This window comes from Capra hircus, chromosome 13 (genome assembly GCF_001704415.2).
Source record: "Capra hircus breed San Clemente chromosome 13, ASM170441v1, whole genome shotgun sequence".
NCBI lineage: Eukaryota > Metazoa > Chordata > Mammalia > Artiodactyla > Bovidae > Capra > Capra hircus.
The window spans coordinates 68581976-68604633 of NC_030820.1; the positions used below are offsets into that span (position 1 = coordinate 68581976).

The 22658-nt window shown below is 42.1% G+C and overlaps 1 long non-coding RNA gene across 1 annotated transcript; it reads left to right on the top strand.

Moving 5' to 3' along the window:
* On the top strand, positions 661–21547 carry LOC108637426. The gene is made up of 3 exons (XR_001919074.1): positions 661–975; positions 20061–20180; positions 21272–21547. It is a non-coding gene; the product is annotated as an uncharacterized LOC108637426 (long non-coding RNA).

Below are 22658 nucleotides of genomic sequence, written 5' to 3' on the forward strand. Positions count from 1 at the left end.
GAGATCATATTTGTGAGATACCTGGACTGGCAAGGGGAGGATGGAGTGAAGGGACACTCACTAAAGGGCCCTGAGGGGGTGAGAGGGCATCATTCTCACCCAGCTGATGCAGAGAGTGGAGTCCAGGGAGGTGACCTGACTTCCCCCAAGGTCACATGCTCTGTGTTGGGGGTGGCTACCCGCGCTCCCCACCAAACCCGGCCCTCTGCTCCCTCCATCGCCCCGCCCGGTGGAGGGACACACGTCAGGGGAGGGACACACGTCAGGGGAGGCACAGCCTTGGGCACGGCTCGCCGTCACTTCCACAGAAGCAGCCTCCCTATCATAACATATCTCTGTTTAAGAAACATAAACCACCCTTTGGCAGCTTCTCAAGTAAATGTCAGCGTCAATAAAGAGCTCCCGCCCCTCATCCCCGCTTTGCAGCATGGACTGCAAGACCCAGCCTTATGGGGAAACACATGGGAGCTTACCCAACAGGTTTCCCCAACAGCCATGCCAAAACTGGCAGGCCCCAAGGAGCCCAGACAGGTGGCGGGGGGCCCTCTCCTGGCTGCCCCGTGCCCCCTCTGACCCAGCGCAGGCGGCCTCTCTCTACTCCTGTCTGAACCTGCTGCCTGGGAGGAGCTGATGTCAGTCATCCCGCCAGTGGAGCTGCGGGCCACCTCGGGCTCCCATCCCGGCCCTGCACAGGTCCTAACTCCTCCCTGCTGGCATCTCTCCAGCCATGGCAGACAGCCCAGCTTGGGAAAGCACTGGGCTGGCCCAGTGGTGAGTGTCCCAGCCGGGTAACCCAGCCCCAGCTTGACAAATAATATCTGCAGCTTGTCTAGCCTGGCAGTGAGAGCCCGGCCAAAGGGCCAAGTTCCAAGCTAGGTCTTCAAAGGACAGAAAAGACTCTGGAAACTACATGACAACTGGCCACAGATCTCTACGGAGTTATCCTAAGAAGAAATCACACCCGGTCCCCAAACGGTGAGTGTAAATGGCTCCTCAAAAAACCATTTGCTGTGCCTGCCCTTCCATTTCTAATTAGGAAGCTCCTTGCATGCCTGGACTATCTTGAGGCCAGATCATGTTCACATTCTCTTAAGATGGAAACTAAGGCCCTGCTGAGAAATACTCAAGGGCTCCTGAGGACAGCCAAGGTGGTGGGGAAGCAGGTGCTGGGCCCAGAATTGGCAGAACAAGCTGGAGGGCAGTCAGATTTAGCACCAGAAGACATAATAATATAAGAGCAATAATAATAGTTGATATTTTATGCCAAACATTTTACATGCAGGACTCATCAAAACCTTACAACCACTCAGGAAAGTTGATCTTGATAATTTCCACTTTATAGACAAGGAAGCCTGAATCTGATAGAGAAATGACTTGCCCAAGTCCACTCAAATGAAAATGGTAGGGACTTCTCTGACAGTCCAGTCATTAAGACTTCACCTTCCAGCACAAGAGGGTATGGGTTCAATCCCTGGTTGAGGGGCTAAGATCCCACATGTCTCGCAGCCAAAAAAAAACAAAATTAAAGCTGAAGTAGTATTGCAACAAATTCCATAAAGCCTTTAATAGTGGTCCACACTAAAAAAAATCTGAAAATAAAAAAATCGATAATGGCAGCCTTCATGCAAACCCAATATGCCAAACTCCAGGGCAGACCCTCGATGAATAGTGGGAGCAGGAATCTCCCTGCTCCTCCTTGTAGACTGTTGGGTCATGGTTCTACAAACTATGGAAACTAACCTCTTTGCTTCTGTTACTCTCAACCTGGACCTCAAGAGCTTTAGATCCAATGCCAGGTGTGTAAATTTGAGCTATCTTCATTGAGTGTTTGAAACTGACCAAATATTAGTCATTGGCCAGGTGACAGACAGGATGGGAGTTTGGCATATATGGAGATACTTCCCAGCCATGCCACAGAAGGACTACACAGCTTTGGGAATGTTCATATACTTCTTTAAGCTGTAGGCTTTGTATCTATAAACCAGGGGTAGTTATTGTATTAGTGAGCACGGCAAGAGTGAGGACATGGTGGAGTGTGCATCTGAAATGTAACAGTCAGCTAGACTGCAAACTCTGTGAAGGCAGGAAGCAATAATGTCTTGTCCCTGCTGCATTCATAGCATCTAGTCTTCCACCTGATACATAATTTGCTCAAAAAATTTCTGTTGAAGGATGAATATGCAAGGATGCACAAATAAGCATGTCAAGGGTTACATGTACAGCCAACAAGAAACAAGGCGTATGACCACGGATGGGGCATGACTAAGCAAATCTGAGGACTTGTATGAAATAGGCTGGTAAACAATCATTAAAGAGAAGGGGGCAACTCCGAATGTAATCCTACAGAAAAGTCAGCAGAGTATATCAATAGGAAGATTGTACAGCAGTGTGCCCTTACAGTCACATTCTTGAAATCCATTTGAGATGAAAATTTCAACACAGATATAACACAAATGAACTTATAAATGAAACATGCACAGACTTGCAGACATAAAGAACAGACTTGTGGTTGCCAAGGGGGAGGGATGAATTGGGAGTTTGTTATCAGCAGATACAAACTCTTATGTATAGAGTGGATAAACAACAAAGTCCTACTGTATAGCCCAGGAACTATATTCCATCTCCTGAGATAAACCTTAATGGAAAAGAACATTAAATATATATATATATATAGGGAATTCCCTGGTGGTCCAGTAGTTAGTACTCTTCACTTTACACACATATATGTATATACATATATATATTCATATACATATATATTTGTATATACATATAACTGAATCACTTTCCTATGCAGCAGAAATTAACACAACATTCAAAATCAACTATACTTCACAAATGGTAAATAAATAGCAAAATTTCAACAAGGAAGGACAAGTAGAGAAGGAAATACTGTTGTTGGTGTGGGGGTGTTTTCACTTTTTACCCTGTGCATTTGGCATTGCTTAATTTGTTTCGACAAAGAACCTGGGACACTTTACTTATGTAAAAGTGCAATCAAACTTATTCTTACATCTTAGATAAGTGAGTAGAAGACTGCGGGCTTCCCTAGTGGCTCAGACAGTAAAAAGTCTGTCTGCAACACAGCAGACATACGTTCAATCCCTGAATCAGGAAGATCTCCTGGAAAAGGGAATGCCTACCCATTCCAATGTTCTTGCCTGGAGAATGCCATGAACAGAGGAGCCTGGCAGCCTGCAGTCCATGGAGTTGCAAGGAGTCGGACATGAATGAGCGACTAACACATTCATACTTTCAAACATCTTAAGCACCATGAATAAAGTAGGCCCCACAAATGTTCAATCCCTTTCCACCCTTGCTCCTAAAGAACATTTCTCACAGCCCTGTATTGCGGTGATCAGAATGAGACATGCAAAAAGTTCTGCTTCAGTTGGTTTTGTCCCTCAGTGTGTGTGGCCCTGAAACATCCGACAGCACCCAGCCTTCCAGAGTTTTCTGGCTTGGTCTTAAAAGGACGCATGAGCTGAAAGCACAGCCACTGGTTTGCCCCAAAGCAGAAACAGAAACTTGGATGCTTTGGCCAAATGTGAAGTCAAAGGTTTGGGTGGGCTTCTGGGCCATTTGTCTTAGAATTCTCTGAGGTTTTGGCCTGGCCTTGATGTAAAAGAATATTCATTGTTCCAAAAATCCTTACCAAAAATTATAACTTCAATTTAAGAAGCTGCAGGTCAAAGAGACAAGCAAAAAGGGTAATTACTTAACAATGCAGGAGTGATCTTCTGAGTCTCAGGCCAGAGAGCTGAGCTAACAGTCTCTCAGAAGAGCTGAGTTCCCCTACAGCTAGCGGGGCCTCCATTGACTGCATTTGTGTGTCTAATTAACAGACAATTGCAGCACTTCCTTGTCTCTGCTGTGTAGACCAAACCATCACCACGCAGTCCCTGACTTTGGTATGGTGGTTATAAAAACAGGAACTTAGGAAACAAACATTGAGGAGGTACCTAATATGTTTCTGGAACTACTCTAGATATTTAATGGAGAAGATTTCTTAAAATTTTCAAAGCATCTTATGAGGTAGTTTAGATTTCCCCCTTTTAGAGATGACTCAGAAAGGTTAAACACATGTTCCACAGGATTTAATGGTAAGACCAGAAAGGAAATTTTGGCTTGTCTTTCTCCAAAGCCCATCCCCACCCAACACAACACACTCAACATCACACACACACACACACACACACACACACACACACCTCTTCTCACTGTAACTACTTACCCAACCAGAACAGGTGATCGTGGGTGATATTTTATATCCAATGTTTTATACCCTCTGAGAAAACAACACACCAAAAAACATTGTCATCCATCACATTGCATATGAAACTGCTGCTGCTGCTGCTAAGTCGCTTCAGTCGTGTTGATTCTGTGCGACCCCATAGACAGCAGCCTGCCAGGCTCCCCCATCCCTGGGATTCTCCAGGCAAGAACACTGGAGTGGGTTGCCATTTCCTTCTCCAACGCATGAAAGTGAAAAGTGAAAGTGAAGTCACTCAGTCGTGTCCGACTCTTAGCGACCCCGTGGACTGCAGCCCACCAGGCTCCTCCATCCATGGGATTTTCCAGGTAGACTCTAATAATTTTCATATTGTTTGTGGAGTCCTTTGCATGTGTGCATGCTAAGTTGCTTTAGTCATGTCCAACTCTTTGTGAGCCTATGGAATGTAGCCTTCCAGGCTCCTCTGTCCGTGGGATTTCCCAGGCTGGAGTACTGGAGTGGGTTGCCATGCTCTCTTCCAGGGGATCCTCCTGACCCAGGGATTGAATCCACATCCCTTATGTTTCCCACATTGGCAGGCAGGTTCTTTACCACTAGTTCCACCTGCAAAGCCCTTGGGGTCGCTTAGGTGTTTATAATCCTGATCTCCTTATACCAATAGTCAGGCTCTGTTCAACATTCGGTGTACAGCATTGGCAGATAGCAAGTCCTGCCACACTTCACAGCCTAGTAGGTGACTGTGCCAAACCATAGCAGTCACCATTCTCGCTTCTCCTTCTTTTTTAAAAATTTACTAATTTGGCTGCATTGACTGAGTCGTTGTGGCACACAGGCTTCTCTCTAGTTGTGGCATATGGGCGCCAGAGTTCACAGGGTCATTAGCTGCAGCACTCAAACTTAGTTGCCCAAGGTGTGTGGAATTTTAGTTCCCCAATCAGGGATTCAGCTTTTATCCCCTGCATTGGAAGATGGATTCTTCACCACTGGACCACCAGCAAAGTCCTACTTTTCCTTCTTCTTAGGGACTATGTGTAGGAAGCAGACTCAGTTGCTCAGTTGTGTCTGACTCTTTTTGACCCCAGGAACTGTATGTAGCCCACCAGGTTCCTCTGTCCATGGACTTTTTCAGGCAAGAATACTGGAGCAGGTTGCCATTTCCTACTCTGGGGAATATTCCTGATCCAGGGGTAGAAACTACCTCTCTTGTGTCTCCTGCATTGGCGGGTGGGTGGATTCTTTTTCACTAAGCCACCAGGGAAGCCCCCATACTACACTTGATTTTAGCCAAAATGTCTTCTTAGGGACTATCAGAGCTTAAAAGTTCCCAAGAGAGCATCAGCTCCAACACCTGAAACTACTCATGAAGAAACCACGCAGAGGAAGAAAGTCCTCTTTTTAACATCAGATGGCAAGTCAGTGGGTGATTCTGGAGTGATGTGTCCTCCGTGGCTCCCTGACTTTGAAGAGCTAACGTCTGCAAGCCAATCATATGTGCATTTTAACAGCTTTGTTGAAATAAAAGTTACGTAACGTTGAAGTCACTTGTTTTAAGTGTATGGTTCAATCACCTTTTGTACATTTACAAAGCTGTACAATTATTGCCGTCTAATTTTAGAACATACTATCACCCCAAAATGGAAACTTTGAACCCACTTGCAGTCACTCTTCCTTCTTACTCCAGCACCAGATAATCACTACTTTCTGTCTGCATATTTGCCTTTTCTGGACATTTCATATATGTGAACCCATATTGGGTTGTCCAAAACATTCATTCAGATTTTTCTGTAGGATCGTACAGAAAAACCTGAATGAACTTTTTGGACAACACAATACAATATGTGGTCTTATGCGTCAGACTTCCTTCACTTAGCATGACATTTAGAGGTTCATCCCCATTGTAAATATTCACGTTCCATTCATTTTTATTAGCAAATAGTATTCCATTAAGTAAATGGCCAAATATTACCATTTATTCACCAGTTAATATATATCTGGGTTATTTTCACTTTGGGCCTACTGTACTTTTACTCACATTTCAACCCCATATGACTGGTGACGCGCGTGACATACATAAAGACCATGGACTACATCTAGACTCAGTTGAAGAAGTGCCCTTAATAATTAGTGATGTCTGCCCCGGTCAGATAGTAGAAAATTGAGGCATGCATGCGAATCATAATTACATCATTTCTTGTCCTAAATGGGGTAGTCACATTTCTCCCAAGAAAAGAGTTTAAAAAAGGCAAGACATTGCAACTAGGAAGAATCGCCTCATTTTTGGTGAAGAACATACCTTGTAGGGTACATTTTATTATTAAACAACCAGTGGTCTTTAGCATATTTTTCCAGAAAGGCAATGGAGCCACACTGTCATGACTTCTTCAGGCCAATTCCTTACCAGGCTCAGGATTGGCATCGTTTATGTGGCCAAGGATTGGTGAACACAGCCACAGTTATGGCCCCAAGTGGCTGATGAGTTAGCATTCCTGGTGATCATATCGACAGCCAAGATTTTTCTTTTTTTTTTTTTTTTTGAGTAAAAGTCAGAAGGGTAGTTCTTTACTTTCCTCTTGGGAATACAGAAGTAGGCTTAACTCTTTCAAAACTCTGGGCTTGCTGTTGTCTTTGCACTGTTGGCCATGAAAAAACATGGGAATTTGAGTTGGCCTGATGGAAGAATGTAGAAATCATGGTTTATATGAATACGCCCCAAGCAAAGAACCTGGTGTCACTTTAAGAGCATGTAAAGAAAACATTGTTGGTGTCAGGGGGAAAATGGGAGGGAAAAGTCAAAGTATTAGAGAAGGGTGAAGAAGAGGATAAGGCAGAAATTTATAAATGAAGAGTAAAATAAACCATAAATGTTAAACTGGTGGTTTGTTAGCCAAACCCAGACCGCAACAATCTTTCTACTGTTCAAGGCTGTTTTTCAAAAAGAAATGAATTTAACACCTAAAAATAAGGAAATTTGGTATAAATTTCTGAGTTTCCTACTTGTTAAAAAAAAAAAAGAAAAGGAAAGGAAAAGGAAAAAGGAAGAGAGAGAGAGGAAGAAAGAATGGAAAGAAGGAAGTCCGGCAAGCATTTGCTATAGCAGAATAATGACTGCTCCCTGAGTCTGGGGCACGGATGCTCCAGTTTGCCACAGTCCCCACCATACCCTTTTGATTATATTCAGCAATCTGACAAGTTTGTGAGACCCTTTGCATCTACAACACCTCATATAACTATGTTTACATTGGCTCAATCATCCCAGACATCTGCTGGGCCCCTGTGTTACCACCTCTCTTTCAGAAAATGAAATGAAATTCATAGAGATTAAGCAACTTGCCCTAGCTCACCATCAGTAAGAGTGAAAGTTATTTCTCATCAACAGAGCTACTGCTTTTTCCAGTGTATCACACCTTGGCAAGCAGAAAAAAAGAACTGATTAAATATAAAGCAAAGAATGGAGCAAAACTGAAGGGAAAAACTGGGGCAGAAGAAGAAGAGGGAGCTTTTTCAAAAGAACTGTTTAATGAATTTATTGGAAATGAAGCTAGATCACGGACTTACCCAATGGAGGGCTAAACACAAGCCTAGTTGGACACACATATTCTTTGCCCTCTTTTCTAGAAACAAGTCCAGGCCTCCCAGACAGAAAATGCTCTTTTTTTTCTTTCTTGACTCATAAAGGCAGCTCTGAAAAAGCATTTGGGAGCTGGCTAAGGAATAAAATAACTTGTTCAAATTAGCAAACATTTTCCAAATATTTCTTAAAGAAAGAGTTTCCTACGTATCATTCCCAAACCTCACGGCATTAGCAAAGTCTCCAGGTGGCTCCAGAAATTCAGCTTTAGGCCACAGTTGCTATCTGGTGGTATAACCCATCTCAGGGACTGATCCCAACACTGTCAATTGTCAGAGATTATTGGGGCAGCTTAAGACCCTGTTGCCCACTTTGTTACGCTCTGCCAGAGAACCTGAGATCTCCCCTGAGAGTCACCACGTGTACAGAAATAGAGGAGAACAGAGAAAACAAGCATTTCTTTTTGCAACTTTGAGATCTATTTCTGGGGTTGAACAGAAGCCATTAAAACATTCCCATGACTCTGTGCCAAGCCCCCAAATTACTAATGACAGACATGCTGGCTCGAAGGGAGTCATTGCTGGCAAATAGCCCTTTGGTATCTTGTTAACAGTAATAACCCCGAGCCTTTCATTGAAAGATCTCAAAGCACAGGGCAAGACTTAATTGACGCCCCCCCTTAACTCTGTCCCTGAAAAAGGTAATTATCACTCTAACCCTCAGACAGTTTACACAGGGGTTAAATGAGCGACAGAGGTTGAATGATTTATCCTCGTTTCATACTCTAAGTTGAAAGGAAAAGTATAAATAATGTCATAACTTGGGGTGAACTCAGATATGCGAGTTGGAACCAGTGAGAGAGTCGAAGCAGACAAAATGAGAGCCTGGGGAGGCTGGCATGATTGGAGATACCTCTGACTAGTAGCCCTGGACAAGCACCACTTTCAGAGGTGCTGATCCGAACTGGGTTTACCCTAAGGATGTTAATCCTAACTACCCAGTCTAGGTTAGAAGGAGACATATCAGAGCCAGAGTCCTGGAAGGGTTGTTGTTGTTCAGTTGTTCAATCATGTCCAACTTTTTGTGACCCCATGGACTGCGGTACTTAGAATTCCCTCTCCTTTACTACCTCCTGAAGTTTGCTCAAACTCATACCCATTGAATTAGTGATGCGATCTAACCATCCCATCCTCTGCCATCCCCTTCTCCTCCTGCCCTCAATCTTTTGCAGCATCAGGATTTTTTCCAATGAGTTGGCTCTTCGCATCAGGTGGTCAAAGTACTGGAGCTTTAGCTTCAGCATCAGTCCTTCCAATGAATATTCAGGGTTGATTTCATTTAGGACTGACTAGCTTGATCTCCTTGCAGTCCAAGGGACTCTCAAGAGTCTTCTCCAGCACTGCAGTTTGAAAGCATCAATTCTTTGGCACTCAGCTTTCTTTAGCCTGCAAGGAGGACACCCTCAAAATTGTGTATGCAGTTTCCAAAATGAAAGTTCATGCTTGGTTGCTTGGAGAAAAATAAGGGTCTTATCTCCCTGTCAGAGAACCGGGGCAAGAGCTGGAAGTGGATCTGGCCCCCAAATAAATGAGGGCTTCATCCCAGTGGAGGATGTGAATTCCAGGCATGGAATCTGAGGCAGTCACCCGAATCTAGAACCTAAGCCACTAAGGAGATGATTGCCACTGACATCACAAATCTCTCCTTTCTTCTGTAAATCCTCATCTCAGTAAGTGGGACCTCTCCTCACTCATGTACCACAACCAAGGTGCAAGGGTACATCTTCTCCACTGCTTTTTATATATGATCTCCACCTTCTGATAATACAATATATCTCCCAAATCAATATTCTTAGCACCATTCCCACATGCTTTGACTTATTTAAGACTCCATCAAATTTTCTCTGGATTATTTTAGCAATCTCCAATTTCTGTTGCTTTTACACCTGCTTGAAGTCAAACAGTTCTTTATGATACTATCCATGGAATATTCCGGAAACACAAATATAGTCATGGCACTTATAAATTGCCCTTAAACCCTTCAACTTCCCTTCCACTTGGAAAAGTGCAAAACAAAACTGCCAATCTAATATTCTATACTAACAAAATCATATTTTAAAAATAAAGATGAAATAATGTTTCAGATAAATAAATAGCTGAAGCAATTTATCACCAGCAGAACTTCTATACAAGAAATATTGAAAATTTTTCAGATAAAAAGAAAACGGTACTAGATGAAAACTTGAATCTATACAGTAGAAATGAAAAGCATTAGAAATGGTATGCATTTGAGCAAACATAAAACACCTTTTTTCTCATTTTTTGTTTCTTTAAAAGACATTTTTTAAGTAAAAATAATACTACTTACAACAGATGAGTAAATAACTGAATGAGAGCAAAACTGGGAGAGGATAAATGGAAGTGTGTGGTTGTACAATTCTTACATTATTCAATAAATTACATATGATGTTATTTAAAGGTAGAATGAGACACACTAAAGAAGTATATTGTATTCCCTAGAGCAGTTAGTAATAATAAAAGCAAGAAATAGCTAATAAGCTAATAGTGGAAATAATAGGATACTAATAATTAACGCAGAAAACACTAAGACAGGAGGCAAAAAATAGAAAGAAAAAAAAGAACGTTAGGACAGATAGAAAAAAGAACATTACATATCTAAACCTACCATATTAGTAATTATATTGAAGTTTACTCATCTTGACACTCCAAGAGAAGACATTGTGGGAGGAGGTAAAAAAACAATACCCAAATATATGACAATAGGATGAAGCACACTTTAAACATAAAGTCACAGGTAAGGGAATGAAAAATTATGTACCATGTAAATTCTAAGGAATAAATTAAAATATCTATATTCATATTATACAATGTAGATTACAGGATAAGCAATATTATCAAAGATTAAATTTGGCATTCCATAGTGAAAAACTGATACATATAGCCAGAAATCATAGCACTTCCTAAAGTATATGCAACTTTAAATCTTTGGGGAAAGTCTCCCAAAGTATGCGCAAAACCTCTAAACCTAAAACCACTGTGTAGTGCTCAGAGATATGACAGAAGCCCTAAATAAAACAAGAGACATACCATGTTTGTGGATCAGAAGAGTCAATATTGGTATAATAATTCTCCCAAGATCAATCTATAGATTCAACACCATCTCAGTCAAAACCCCCAGAGACCTTTTGCATAGCAATTGACAACTGTTCACTAACCATGGGAGGATTTTGTGTTTGTCAGTAAGATTCCAATAAGTATACACCAGTCAATAATTTTTATTTTTTTTAAAAAGATACAATGATAACAATAAAAATAAACTCACCAGAAATTTAAAATAATTTCTGTGTAAAGGAAAGAAGGAGGTCAAAAATAACATTGTGAATTTAAGTATTTTGCACAAGATGAACTAAACTTTAAAATGAAAGTGGCAAATTACTTTGGGATAGCAATTAAGGTTTGAGTGGACATAGGGCTAAAGACCTCAGCTAGCTTCACTAATAATAAAATTAATAAAGTTACATTTTTGCACATCTGAGTACTTTGCCTATGAAAATTCAGATCTTACTCCTTGTTAACAAGATACCTATGCTTCACACTTGAGGCATGAGGATCGCTATGTTCTTGGAAGACCTGGTCCCCAGGAAGATGACTTGTGTGGCACAGTGAAGAACTGGCACTTGGGCCCAGGATTAAATTCTAATATAGAATATCACAGTGTTTGAAAGGGCCTAAAAATGAATTTGTTCCTCTGAACTATAAAAAATTTCTGGTGGAGAACATTTTGGCTTCTAGTAAAACAGGAGTTCACTGCTTTGAATGGGAACTCATTCCACTATCATCATGCTTTATTAAGATGCCCCTGAACTTGTGGTGTTGAGGAATAAACACATAAATGCAAACTTAGTCTGCCCTAGGTCAAACACAGGGACTTTCACCTTCCTCAGTCTTGACACTAGTTATAGTTGATTTTGCCTGGATTTTACAAGCAATTTTAAAAGTTGACTTGCCATGTATGAATTAGATATTTTTTCCATCAAGAAAGATAAAAGACCACACACTTAACATAAAAGCAGAAGTTTATATTTCTACTCATGAATTTTCAAGGCATTCACTTATATCTGTTTCTCTTAACGGACAAGGTCTTGCTTTAATGTGAATTCTGTTACACATCTTAGCAATACTTTATTTGATTGCTTTATTGAACACTTAGTGATATTGAATTTGTACCTTTGAAGGAACATTGGCAAAAAGCATGAAAACTTTGCTGACAGCAAAAGGAACACTTTGAGGAGGCTAGAGAACAATAAGGAACCACACAAGAAGTATCCTTAGGATGCTGACGTAAGAAGGCTTAGGGTGTACGTGAGCAAATAGTCAAGGATTCCCGGAGGAAAAAATCACCACAAGAGACTACTTCAGCAGCTGCATCAACCAGAACTTGAATAATGCTTTCTTATCCTCAATCTTTAAGACCAAACTACAGCTTCCAAACTAGCTCTACAGCAGTCTAGGAAGAAAGATGCTAGGAAAATGGTGTTCTTTGGCAACTGACTTGGTGCTGATGGAGCTGCTTTCAAGATGTCTCACTCACATCACTGGCAAGTTGATGATGAGTGTTGGCCCAGAAACTCAACCCAGTCTGTGGGTCAGCGGGCTTTGGTTCCTCCCTGTGAGAACCTCTCCATAGATGCTTGAGCTTCCTACCAATATGGTGGCTGAGTTCCAAGAGTGAGAATCCCTCAAAGAGCAAAATGAATGGTGTGGCATTCTTATAACCTAGCCTCAAAAGCCACATTGCATCACTTCTACTGTACACCATGTGTTGAAGCAGTCAGAGACCCAGGCAGACTCAAGAGGATTCGACATAGACACCACCTCTTGAGGGGGTAGAATTCCAGTGTGTCAGATGAGCCTGAGATATGGGAGATACAGTGGCAACCATCTTTGGAAGACATGAAATGCCAAATGAAATGACTTTCGGGACTGTCCTCCACCTTTCCACCCCTGTATACCCACTATAGCGTGATTACTTTACACATAGAACACAACTATATTTTTACTTTGTTTTTGTAGCTTGCTGTTTTCTTACTCCCTTATTGGATGTGTATTTGCTTATAGTCAAAAGCTTTACAATCATTAGTTCTCATCTTGGGTGGCAGAAGACAAGTAATAGCAAGACCATAAGGATCCCCTTGCCCCTGACAGACATTACCCAATCTGAACAAATCCAGTTATTACCTCTAAATTATTCTTCACACCGCTTTTTCATGAAATCACTACCAGTAGTTCATGGTAATGATGTGGGAAAAGTTGCTTTTACCATCTCAGTATAGTTTCTGTATCTGACTGAACCAGGATGTTAGAAGCTGGAGAATAAGAATCTGGATGCTAGGGGTGGTAGAAGTTCAAAGAAATACATGAAAACAAGATAAATCACTGTACCACAAAAATATAGGATTGGTCAAAATTTTCATTTGAGTTTTCCAGTTACATTGCATGGGAAAACCCAAACAAAACTTTTGGTCAACCTACTATCTGGCTGAGACAACAGCCAGTCTGGAATACAACAGGTTCAATTTAGGTTTAAGATGAGGCTGAGGATGTTTATGGAGACACATCTGGGGAAATCTATTTGGTGCATAATGTAGGGGCTTAAGAGTTGTACTATACTGGTACCAAGTTCAGGGTAAGACTGTGACCACAATTCTGCTCAAGTGGGCAAAATGTCCTCTGCTCAATGGTCAGGGGATGTATAGGGACCAAGCAGTGGTTAGGGACTAGCCTTTGAGATGAAGATCACAGAAAAGGCTCCCGACAGGAATTCCCTAATAGGAAAGGAGAAGCTGAAGCATGCGCATTCTCCAGACAGAACAGGTTCCCTCATAGTCTGAATACCAGGTTGACATGATGAAATCAGAATTCAACAGAAGAAGACTGATCTCATCTGGTATTTGGTTGCACTAGCCATCAACAAAATTTGAGTCAAGTAAATTTAGCATTGCCATGCCATGCTGTGTTCAGTCATGTCTGACTCTTTTTGGCCCCATGGGCTATAGCCTTCCAGGCTCCTCTGTCCATAGAATTTTCCAGGCAAAAATACTGGAATGAATTGCCATTTCTACTCCAGGGGACCTTCCTGACCCACGGATCAAGCAGGCATCCCCTGCGTCTCTTGCATTAGCAGGTGGATTCTTTACCACTGAGCTTCTGGGAAGCCTAAATTTAGCATCAAGACCATGAAAATATTCTGAATAGCTCAGAGTAAATTATGAAGAAAAGTTACATACTATTGTCATCCCTCCCCTAAACACAATTAAGATGCAAAAGAATATGCTTAGCATGGAGCATTTTGCACAAAAGTTTTAAATATACAAAACAATGCTATATATGATTATGAGTAAATGTGTATTGTGAAAATAAAGGTTAATACATGCATAGACAGACTATACTCCAGTTGCATAATTGTGGTTATAGCAGAGGGTGGAGGGAAATTTGGGTAGAGGAATATGCCTGTTTCCGTAACATTTTAGATCTCCATCTTAAAATACCTAATGCATACACAAAACACAACCTGTCGTGTTTTGATTGATACTTTTATTTTCTGTATGCTTGAATATTTATCATGTAAATAGCAATCAATAAAGAGATGGAGATGAAGGAGGATGAGAAGGAGACGGGGGCATGAGAGAGAAGTACAGATTTTTAAAAGAAAGTAAAAAATTAAGGGAATGGCAGCCCATTCCAATATTCTTGCCTGGAATATCCCATGGACAAAAGAGTCTGGTGGGCCTCAGTCTTTGGGGTCACAGAAGAGTTGGACCTAACTTAGCAACTAAACAACCCTGAAGAATGAAGAAGAAAAAGAAGGTGAAGGAGGAAGAAGAGGAGGAGGAAGAAAGGAAACTCTCAAATCTTAGTGAAAGACAAAAAGCTCAAAAGTCCGTGTGTATCTCTGCTGAAAACTTGACAGCCTGTTTCTGATTCAGCTAGACAAAAGAAACGCATGAAAGTGACTCAAAATGTAAAAACAAAATAAAATGGAAAAGGCGAAATCTGCCCTACCAGATGTCAAAACATACTAAAAAGCTACAGTAATTCAAATGCAGAATAAAAAATACAAGTATTAAATAATTCAAAGTGTGGGGTAGGATTATTAAATAAACATGGCATGGATGATGGGTTAAATATTCTGGGGTTTAGAGAAAGACAAAATACCCCCCACCATCACTTACCTCGTATAATTGACCTAATTTGATTTAAACTGATTAAAATTTCAAAGAGTAAAGATGAAATGTTAAAAGAATTGACAAAAACATAGTCTGTGTGTCATCTCATGAGAGAATCCTTAAAGAATCTGCATGTGAGGTTTTAAAAACATTTGCTTTATTCTTCCTTACAGACAAATTTTCTACCGTTAGCATGAATTGTTTTACTTATTTTAATTAGATTGTAAGTTATTAAATTATGATATATTCATTATAAGGTCGAGAAATACATGAAAGAATAAAACACAAACTAAATTCTCTCCCTTACCTCATGCCCCTGTCCTATTCTCCAGAAGTTCACCTCAACATCTTATATGTGCCTATAGGCACAAATCTATATAAATACACAAATGTCATATATGTGTAGCAACATCATACATATGTGTGTTTTATATTTATAGTATGTGTGCATATATAGTATTTTAATCTCACTACACATAAAATTTGGTACAATTGTGTATATATATATGTGTGTGTAAATGCCATATATATATGCACATATATGCATGTATTTTTTTTTCATCGTTGTATCTAAGACTTTAAGGGAGGAGAATTGCTATCTACTGACACCTGCAGATGGCTGGATGCATTTTGGTTCACCTGCATCAGTTATATCTGGCTAGGATAATGCCAACATCCACAATACCTTGGTGGCATTCAATAAAAGAATTTTTTGCTTATGCTTCTGGGTAAGTTGGGAAGTAATCTAGAGACTCTACTGATTTTTGACTGGGTTCGCTCACACATCTAACTTAACTACAATGATCTTAACTGTAGCAAGTGGAGTGGCTCTGCTCTGTTCCATGTATCTCGTACCCTCCAGCAGGCTGGCCCAGGCATGTAAGATTATGGCAAGCTGCAAGAAAGCACCTGGAAACAGGCAATGCCTCTTGGGTGGGCACTTTGAAATCATAAGACAAGGAGTGCAGATACGAATAGAGATGAAGAACTGGCTTCTTTGTTGCAACCTATCATGCTGCCATGAACTTCCTGGGTGCCGGGGCAGTTTCAGTTTTGAATACTGTGATTGATTCATTCATGGAGTTCCCAGCCAGTGGTTAATGTAGGCACAAACACAGATACAGGTCTCTCCTGCTTTTCAAAAGTTCACTTTATGAAAGACCTACATTAGAACCTGTTTTCACTAACCGAAGGAAATCCCAAGAGAATTTTCACTTTTACCAAAAAAAAAAAAAAAAGGCATAAAGGAAAAATAGAATTCAGTGTTGGTTTGGCAGTAAGTCTTTTAGAGACAGCATGCACCCCAAGCAGAGAGAGAAGCACCACCAAGGTACCTTCCTCAAGAATGACACTCAGCATCTCAGCGTCAAGCTGCCATAGCGTCTCTGTTTTATCTCGATTTTATGCCTCTGTTAACAAGATGTGTCCTAAGATAATTGCTTCTTCACTTAATGTTGTTCCAGCTTACAAAAGGCTCACAGGTACCCTCTACTCTCAGCAAGGAAACCTGTAATTCTCAGAGGGAGTAAAATAGAAGTAAGAAGGTTGGCACTGGGGACTTAGAGTTGGGTGTGATCCTTACTAGTTATGAGGTGAGGTTGGAGTTACAAGAACCCTTCTGAGAGTGGTTTGCCTTTGATTTGATCACTAAAAAGTAGGATGGACTTTCTGATATTAATTACTCACAAATGGAGACGGGAAAAGGATATTTTTGACAGATGGAAGATACTGAGTTAGGGACATTGAGAACATGATCGTATCTGCTGATCTCAAAGAGCATGGAACTCGAATGAAAGCTGAGATCGGAGAGGGGATTTAGGGGAGTTCTTAGGGGATTTAGATGTGGGATGTGGGTTCTGGGTATTGATTTGCAGGTTACAGGAGCCTATGGCTATTCTGAGCAAGAAGATGATGCTTCTGAGGGAGTGATGGACAGACTGAAGAGAGTAAATCAGGGAAGCAGAGACGTGAGTCAGACACCTGGGGTCCAGGAGCTAAGGCTCCACACTCCCAGTGCAGGAGGCCCAGGTTTGATCCCTGGTCAGGGAGCTAGATCCCACATGCTACAACTAAGAGTTCACATGCCGCAGCCGGAAAAAACAACAACAACAACAACCAGATCTTGTGTGCCTGTGTGCCACAACTAAGACCTGGTGCAGCCAAGTCAGTAAATAGTTTTTAAAAAGAGATAGTGAAGGCTAGAACTAGGACATTTTCAGTGGGACTAGAGAGACGGAAGAGCAACATCAGAGAGATTACGGGGTCAATATCATTAGGGTTAGGGAGGAATGCGTTGAGTTTGGGATTAACATATATACATTACTGTATTAATATAAAATAGATAATCAACAAGAACTTACTATATAGTGCAGGGAACTCTACCCAACATTCTGTAATAATCTACACGGGAAAAGAATACATATATACACACCCACAACTGAATCACTTTGTTGTACACATGAAACTAACAGAACATTTTAAAACAGCTATACGCCAATACAAAATGAATTTTTTTTTAAATTTTGAAATACATCATAAAGATTAGAAAGCTGACTGTCCCTGGTATTCCCAAGGAATGTGGTCAGAAAGGACAAACATTATAAGAAAATGTGCTTCACTCTTTTCACTCCCTGATGGCTCAGATGGTAAAGAATCTGCCTGCAGTGCAGGAGACTCAGGTTTGATCCCTGCTTTAGTAAGATCCCCTGGAGAAGGGAATGGCAACCCACTCCAGTATCCTTGCCTAGAGAATTCCATGGACAGAGGAGCCTGGCAGGCTATAGTCCATTGGGTCACAAAGAATTGGACACGACTTAGCAACTAACCCACAAATGTGATTAAAGCATTTAAAAACTATTTCTAGTAGCACTTCTAATGTCTCATGTGGCTTTCTCCCACAGTCACCTTACACCCAAACCTAGAGGAAACTAAGAGACATTTGTAGAAGAAGCTGGAAGATGTTGCCTGCAGTCACCTCCAGCTTAGAGATATGGACTTCGTGGTGGAAAGACACAGGAGTGACTGGGGAAACATTTCAGTATGACTCATTCCTTGATCCTGCTGAAAAGGAAGGCCTGACAATGAATTCACACAGATGCTGTCATTGAAAGGGCCCCCATTTCCTGAGTCTTCAGTCTGTTTAGGTTTCCATTCGCCCCTCCCCACTCTCTATACATTTGCCTAGATTCTTCAGCGGTGACATAGGTCATAGCTGAACAGATAGATATCATCATAATTTGATATTGGCAAAAATACATATTTTTTTTCTACCACAGTGATTAATAAGAACGAACTTTAAAATCAACCTGCCCATGGTGCACACATGGGAGGCACTTAGAATAGTGTAGCACAGAGAAAGCACCCCATGTGTGCTGGTTATTAATATTTGTATTTAGATTAAAATGAAAATGCCATATTTCTGCTCTAAAGGAGTCTGTCCAGCTTCTCCAGCTCTCCAGCCAAGACAGACTTCTATTTGCCCTGAGAAAGCAAGTAAGCCTAGAATTACTCTTGTTGTCTTAAACTCATCTTTTAAGAGTCGTGTCCAACTCTTTGTCTTAAAACTGGGTCTCTCTGTGGTCACCCAGTGATGCTGTGTTGCCTGGGTGAATGGATTTTGACTTGGGCCTGCCTTGTACTGTCGATTAGTTTAGTACGAATGCACTGTCCTGACCTCCAGTCCTCTTGGCTTGGGCCCTGACACCTGTCCGGCCTCTCCCCACACATCGATGCCATTCCCCAAGCCAGGCAGCCTGCCCAGAGCCTGACCTGGCTTGACTGCCACTCCAGGGAGACTCCCTCCTGTCGTCTTAGGCCCCCAGATCAGACATTTTTAGACCTTCTTTCCGGACTGGCTCATGTCCTGGTCACCACACCCCTTGCTCATCACTCAGTACAAGCCCTGCCCCGACCTGGGTCCATCCTTTCCCAACCAGCCCGAGCTTCTGCATTCCCGACATGTCTCCATTCAAGGCATGATATTGGGGTTCTTCGCATTCCAAGTTCCCTTCTTTATAGATGAGGATCTGTGGCTTAGGGAGGGGAAGGGCATTCCCCCATGTCACACCCAGAGGGTGTGACAGACGTAGGGAAAAACCCCAGCCTCCGAGGAACATTTGTCTTGGAATATTGTTACGATTCCAAAGAGCTATGGCTTATGTTTCCTTGGCTTGTCCTCACACAACCTCTGAGAGAATTTCTTTCCAAGACCATGCTCCGCAGGTAATTCCTTCCCACCGTGGAGTCGAGGTCCTCAGATATGAATATCCTCACCCCCAGTGTTCAGGAGTTGTCAGAGCATCAGGGTCTGTGATGGTGGCTGAAACAGAGAAAGAGAACAAACACTGGGATCCTTGAAGCAGAAAAAAGCATCAAAATCTTCTCTTGGTTTTCTGTGAGCTGGTAAAATCATGAAGAGGGCCAAGGCATCTGCAGAATTGTTTCCATTCTCCACAGTGTGTTGGCCCTTTGTCAGAGCCCGTTAATTGATACACTGAGATACTTGAACATCCACAGGAGTCCTCATGGTCACTTCCAGAAAGGCCTGGAGATGTGCCAGGCAAACGTACAGAAAGTCCTGATTTAGAAGGATTGTCGCTCCCTGGGGCTTGGGAATCCTTCCATATTTAACTCTGCGCTCACTGCCATTGTGTTCCCCATCCTGGGCATTTCCATACCTGGTCATCTTCTGAATTTGGTCAAAATAAAGCGCCAGAGGAAACAGTCCTAGACTTGAAATATTTCTGAGTCCCACATCCTTCATCTATTGGCATGTGGTTTAGTCTCCATCTATTTTGCACAGCTCCTGGGAGCTGCAGCATCCTGTTCTGAAAATTAAGAAAAAAGAAAGAGAGAAAGGAAGAGGGAAAGAGAAAGAAAGGAACGGGAAGAAACAATTCTGTCTTGCTCTCCACACAGACTTCCACTCTCCCGCTAGACCAATTTTGCAATGGCGCTTTGCACGCTGCAAAACTGTTCAACAAAAACATTCATCTTCTTCTCTTACTATGCAGCACAGGTCCACCAAGGAGAGCAGAAAACAGAGGACGTCAAAGGCGGATGGGTAGCAGGAACACAGTCTCAAATATTCCGTTTCATCATCTGCAACATGGAAGCAAGCGTAGTGTCACTTTGTAAGGATGCTCTAAGATTCAGAGGATAATGATGGGCTATGGTGACTATTTTAAAACATGAGTCTTGGTTTGAAAACACGGACTCTAGAACATCCTTTGTTGCTCCTGTTTATCCTGGGGGCCTTTCTGGTCTCTTTGCAGCTCCCCTGAAATGGCAAGGCGAGGTCCTCCCCTGAATTCTGCAGTGTTTTGGAGACAAGTTTCTAAGGCTCCAAGGAGTCTTTTCTAAAGGCCTTAGGCCAACTGAAGGGAATGAACAAGCAAGAAATAACCAGAAATATTCACTTAGAACATAGAAGGGGTCTCCCACAGCTGACTTTAGGCCCAGAGCAGACCAGCCTTTTCTTAGTTCTCATCAAACCTCACCAGCAAGGAAGTGATGCTGAACCCATCACACTCTGGACCACCCTAAAGACATCAAACCTCCTCAAAGGCTGAAACTAAAGTGGAGAGACTGGGAGGTCCCTTCCATGCCTGCTAAGATGGAATGTTCCAGCTTAGCATGGCCTGGTCCCCAGATGATTAACACTGGGTGTGCCTTCTTCCTTCAGGGGACTTGAGGCCCACCCACAGGGCCATAGATTTACAGAATAGGCCTGAAGAGATGATCGTCAACAGCAGCAGCACCAAACATAGACATCGGCAATTGCTCTGAAGGTGGGAAAAATAATTTGAAGGCAGCAGAACAGTGAGAAGCAGGAGAAAAGTGGCTTCTCCAAAGAAGCCCTATACTGATGCAAGGATTTAGGATCAACTCGGTATTTTTTTATTCTTCCCCGCAAGACACAAAAGTGGAAGAAAATATCTCCATAGAGAGAAATGCTACGCTCAACGAAATACATAAATTATTAGAGGTTAGAACCAAAAAGCCAGCCAAAAAAGATCAGCCCTCCAATATAGGACTTCGTTGTTACTACTGTTATTAAGTCACTCGGTCATGTCTGATTCTTTGTGACCCCATGAACTGTAGCCTGCCAGGCTTCTCTGTCTGTGGAATTTCTCAGGCAAGAATACTGGAGTGGGTTGCCATTTCCTTCTCCAGGGGATCTTCCTGACCCAGGGATCAAACCCAGGTTCTCTTGCATTGGCAGGCAGATTCTTTATCACTGAGCCACCGAGGAAGGCCTGTATAAGACTAAGCCACACTCTTGCTCCCTGGAAGAGGACTACCTGACAGCAAAAAAGGGGAGACTTTGAGAAGACAGAGGCCCTGCAGAAGGAGTGTTCCAGAATGTGTGAGAAATCCTTGGTCTAACTTCACTTCCCTGTTCTTCAGCCAGGCTTTGTCGGGGTCTATGCATATATGTATGTATTAATATATGTATGTCTGTCTTTACAGCAGACAGAATAAAGGGGAAAAAAGCGTTCCTGCTACAGGACTTTACCTGAAATCCCGCATAACATTCATAATAATGATCCCGTCACTCATCAGAGATGCTCCCCGGGGCGGGTCTCGACCGCCTGGCAGCTCTCTGATCACACAGCCAGCTCATGCTGTAATTGCAAACACCCTGCCCCCAGGACGTGTCCACTGACGTGAAGGCACGCGGGCTTTGCAGGTGTCTGTAAATGTAAGTTCAAGGGGACTTTTTAACATCAGAAGTGAAAATATGAGAGTCAAGAGACAGGTCCCCTGCGCCCTGTTGAAGATCACAGTTGAGATAAGTAGTGGGAGGCAATTGCTCTGAAGGTGGGAAAAATAATTTGAAGGCAGCAGAACAGACACAAGGTAATTACCACTCAGACACAGCACAGGCGAAGAGGCCCTTGCTTCTAGAGGAACGGGATGTGAGCAGACTGAGCAGGGAGGAGAGGCTGACTCTCCTGAGTGGGGTGAAAATTCAGTGCTATGTCCTGATAGGAAGGCCGGCAGAGACAGAAAATGCCCCCCAGATACCCTTTCACGCTTACAAATTTGTGAGCCAGGCTAGTTATGGACTTTTCTCGTTTTCTCAGGTTTTCTGACCTGTTTTAGAGGAATCGTGTGTGTGTGTGTGTGTGTGTGTGTGTGTGTGTGTGTCTGTATTTTAAGATGATGGAGAGGACATGAAGATTTGGGGGAAAGAGGGACAAAAAAGAGACACTGAAGCAAAAATAGAAACACACGACAAACGTATGGACACCAAGGGAGGAAGGGGGGATGGGATGAATTGGGAGATGGGGGTTGACATATATACAGTGTTGACACTCTGCATAAAATAGAGAAGCAATGAGAACGGACTACACAGCCCAGGAAGCTCGATTCAATGCTCTGTGGTGACCTAAATGGGAAGGAAATTCAAAAAGAGGGATTCTATGTATACATATGGCTGGTCGCTTTGCTGTGCAGCAGAAACTAACACAACAAACATTGCAAACACATTATAACCCAATAAAATTTTTAAAAAGAAAACACTATATACCATCTTATTCTAACCATATGACCCTCTATAAAAGAGGCAAAACTATGGAGATGGGAAAAGACCAGGTTGCCAGGGA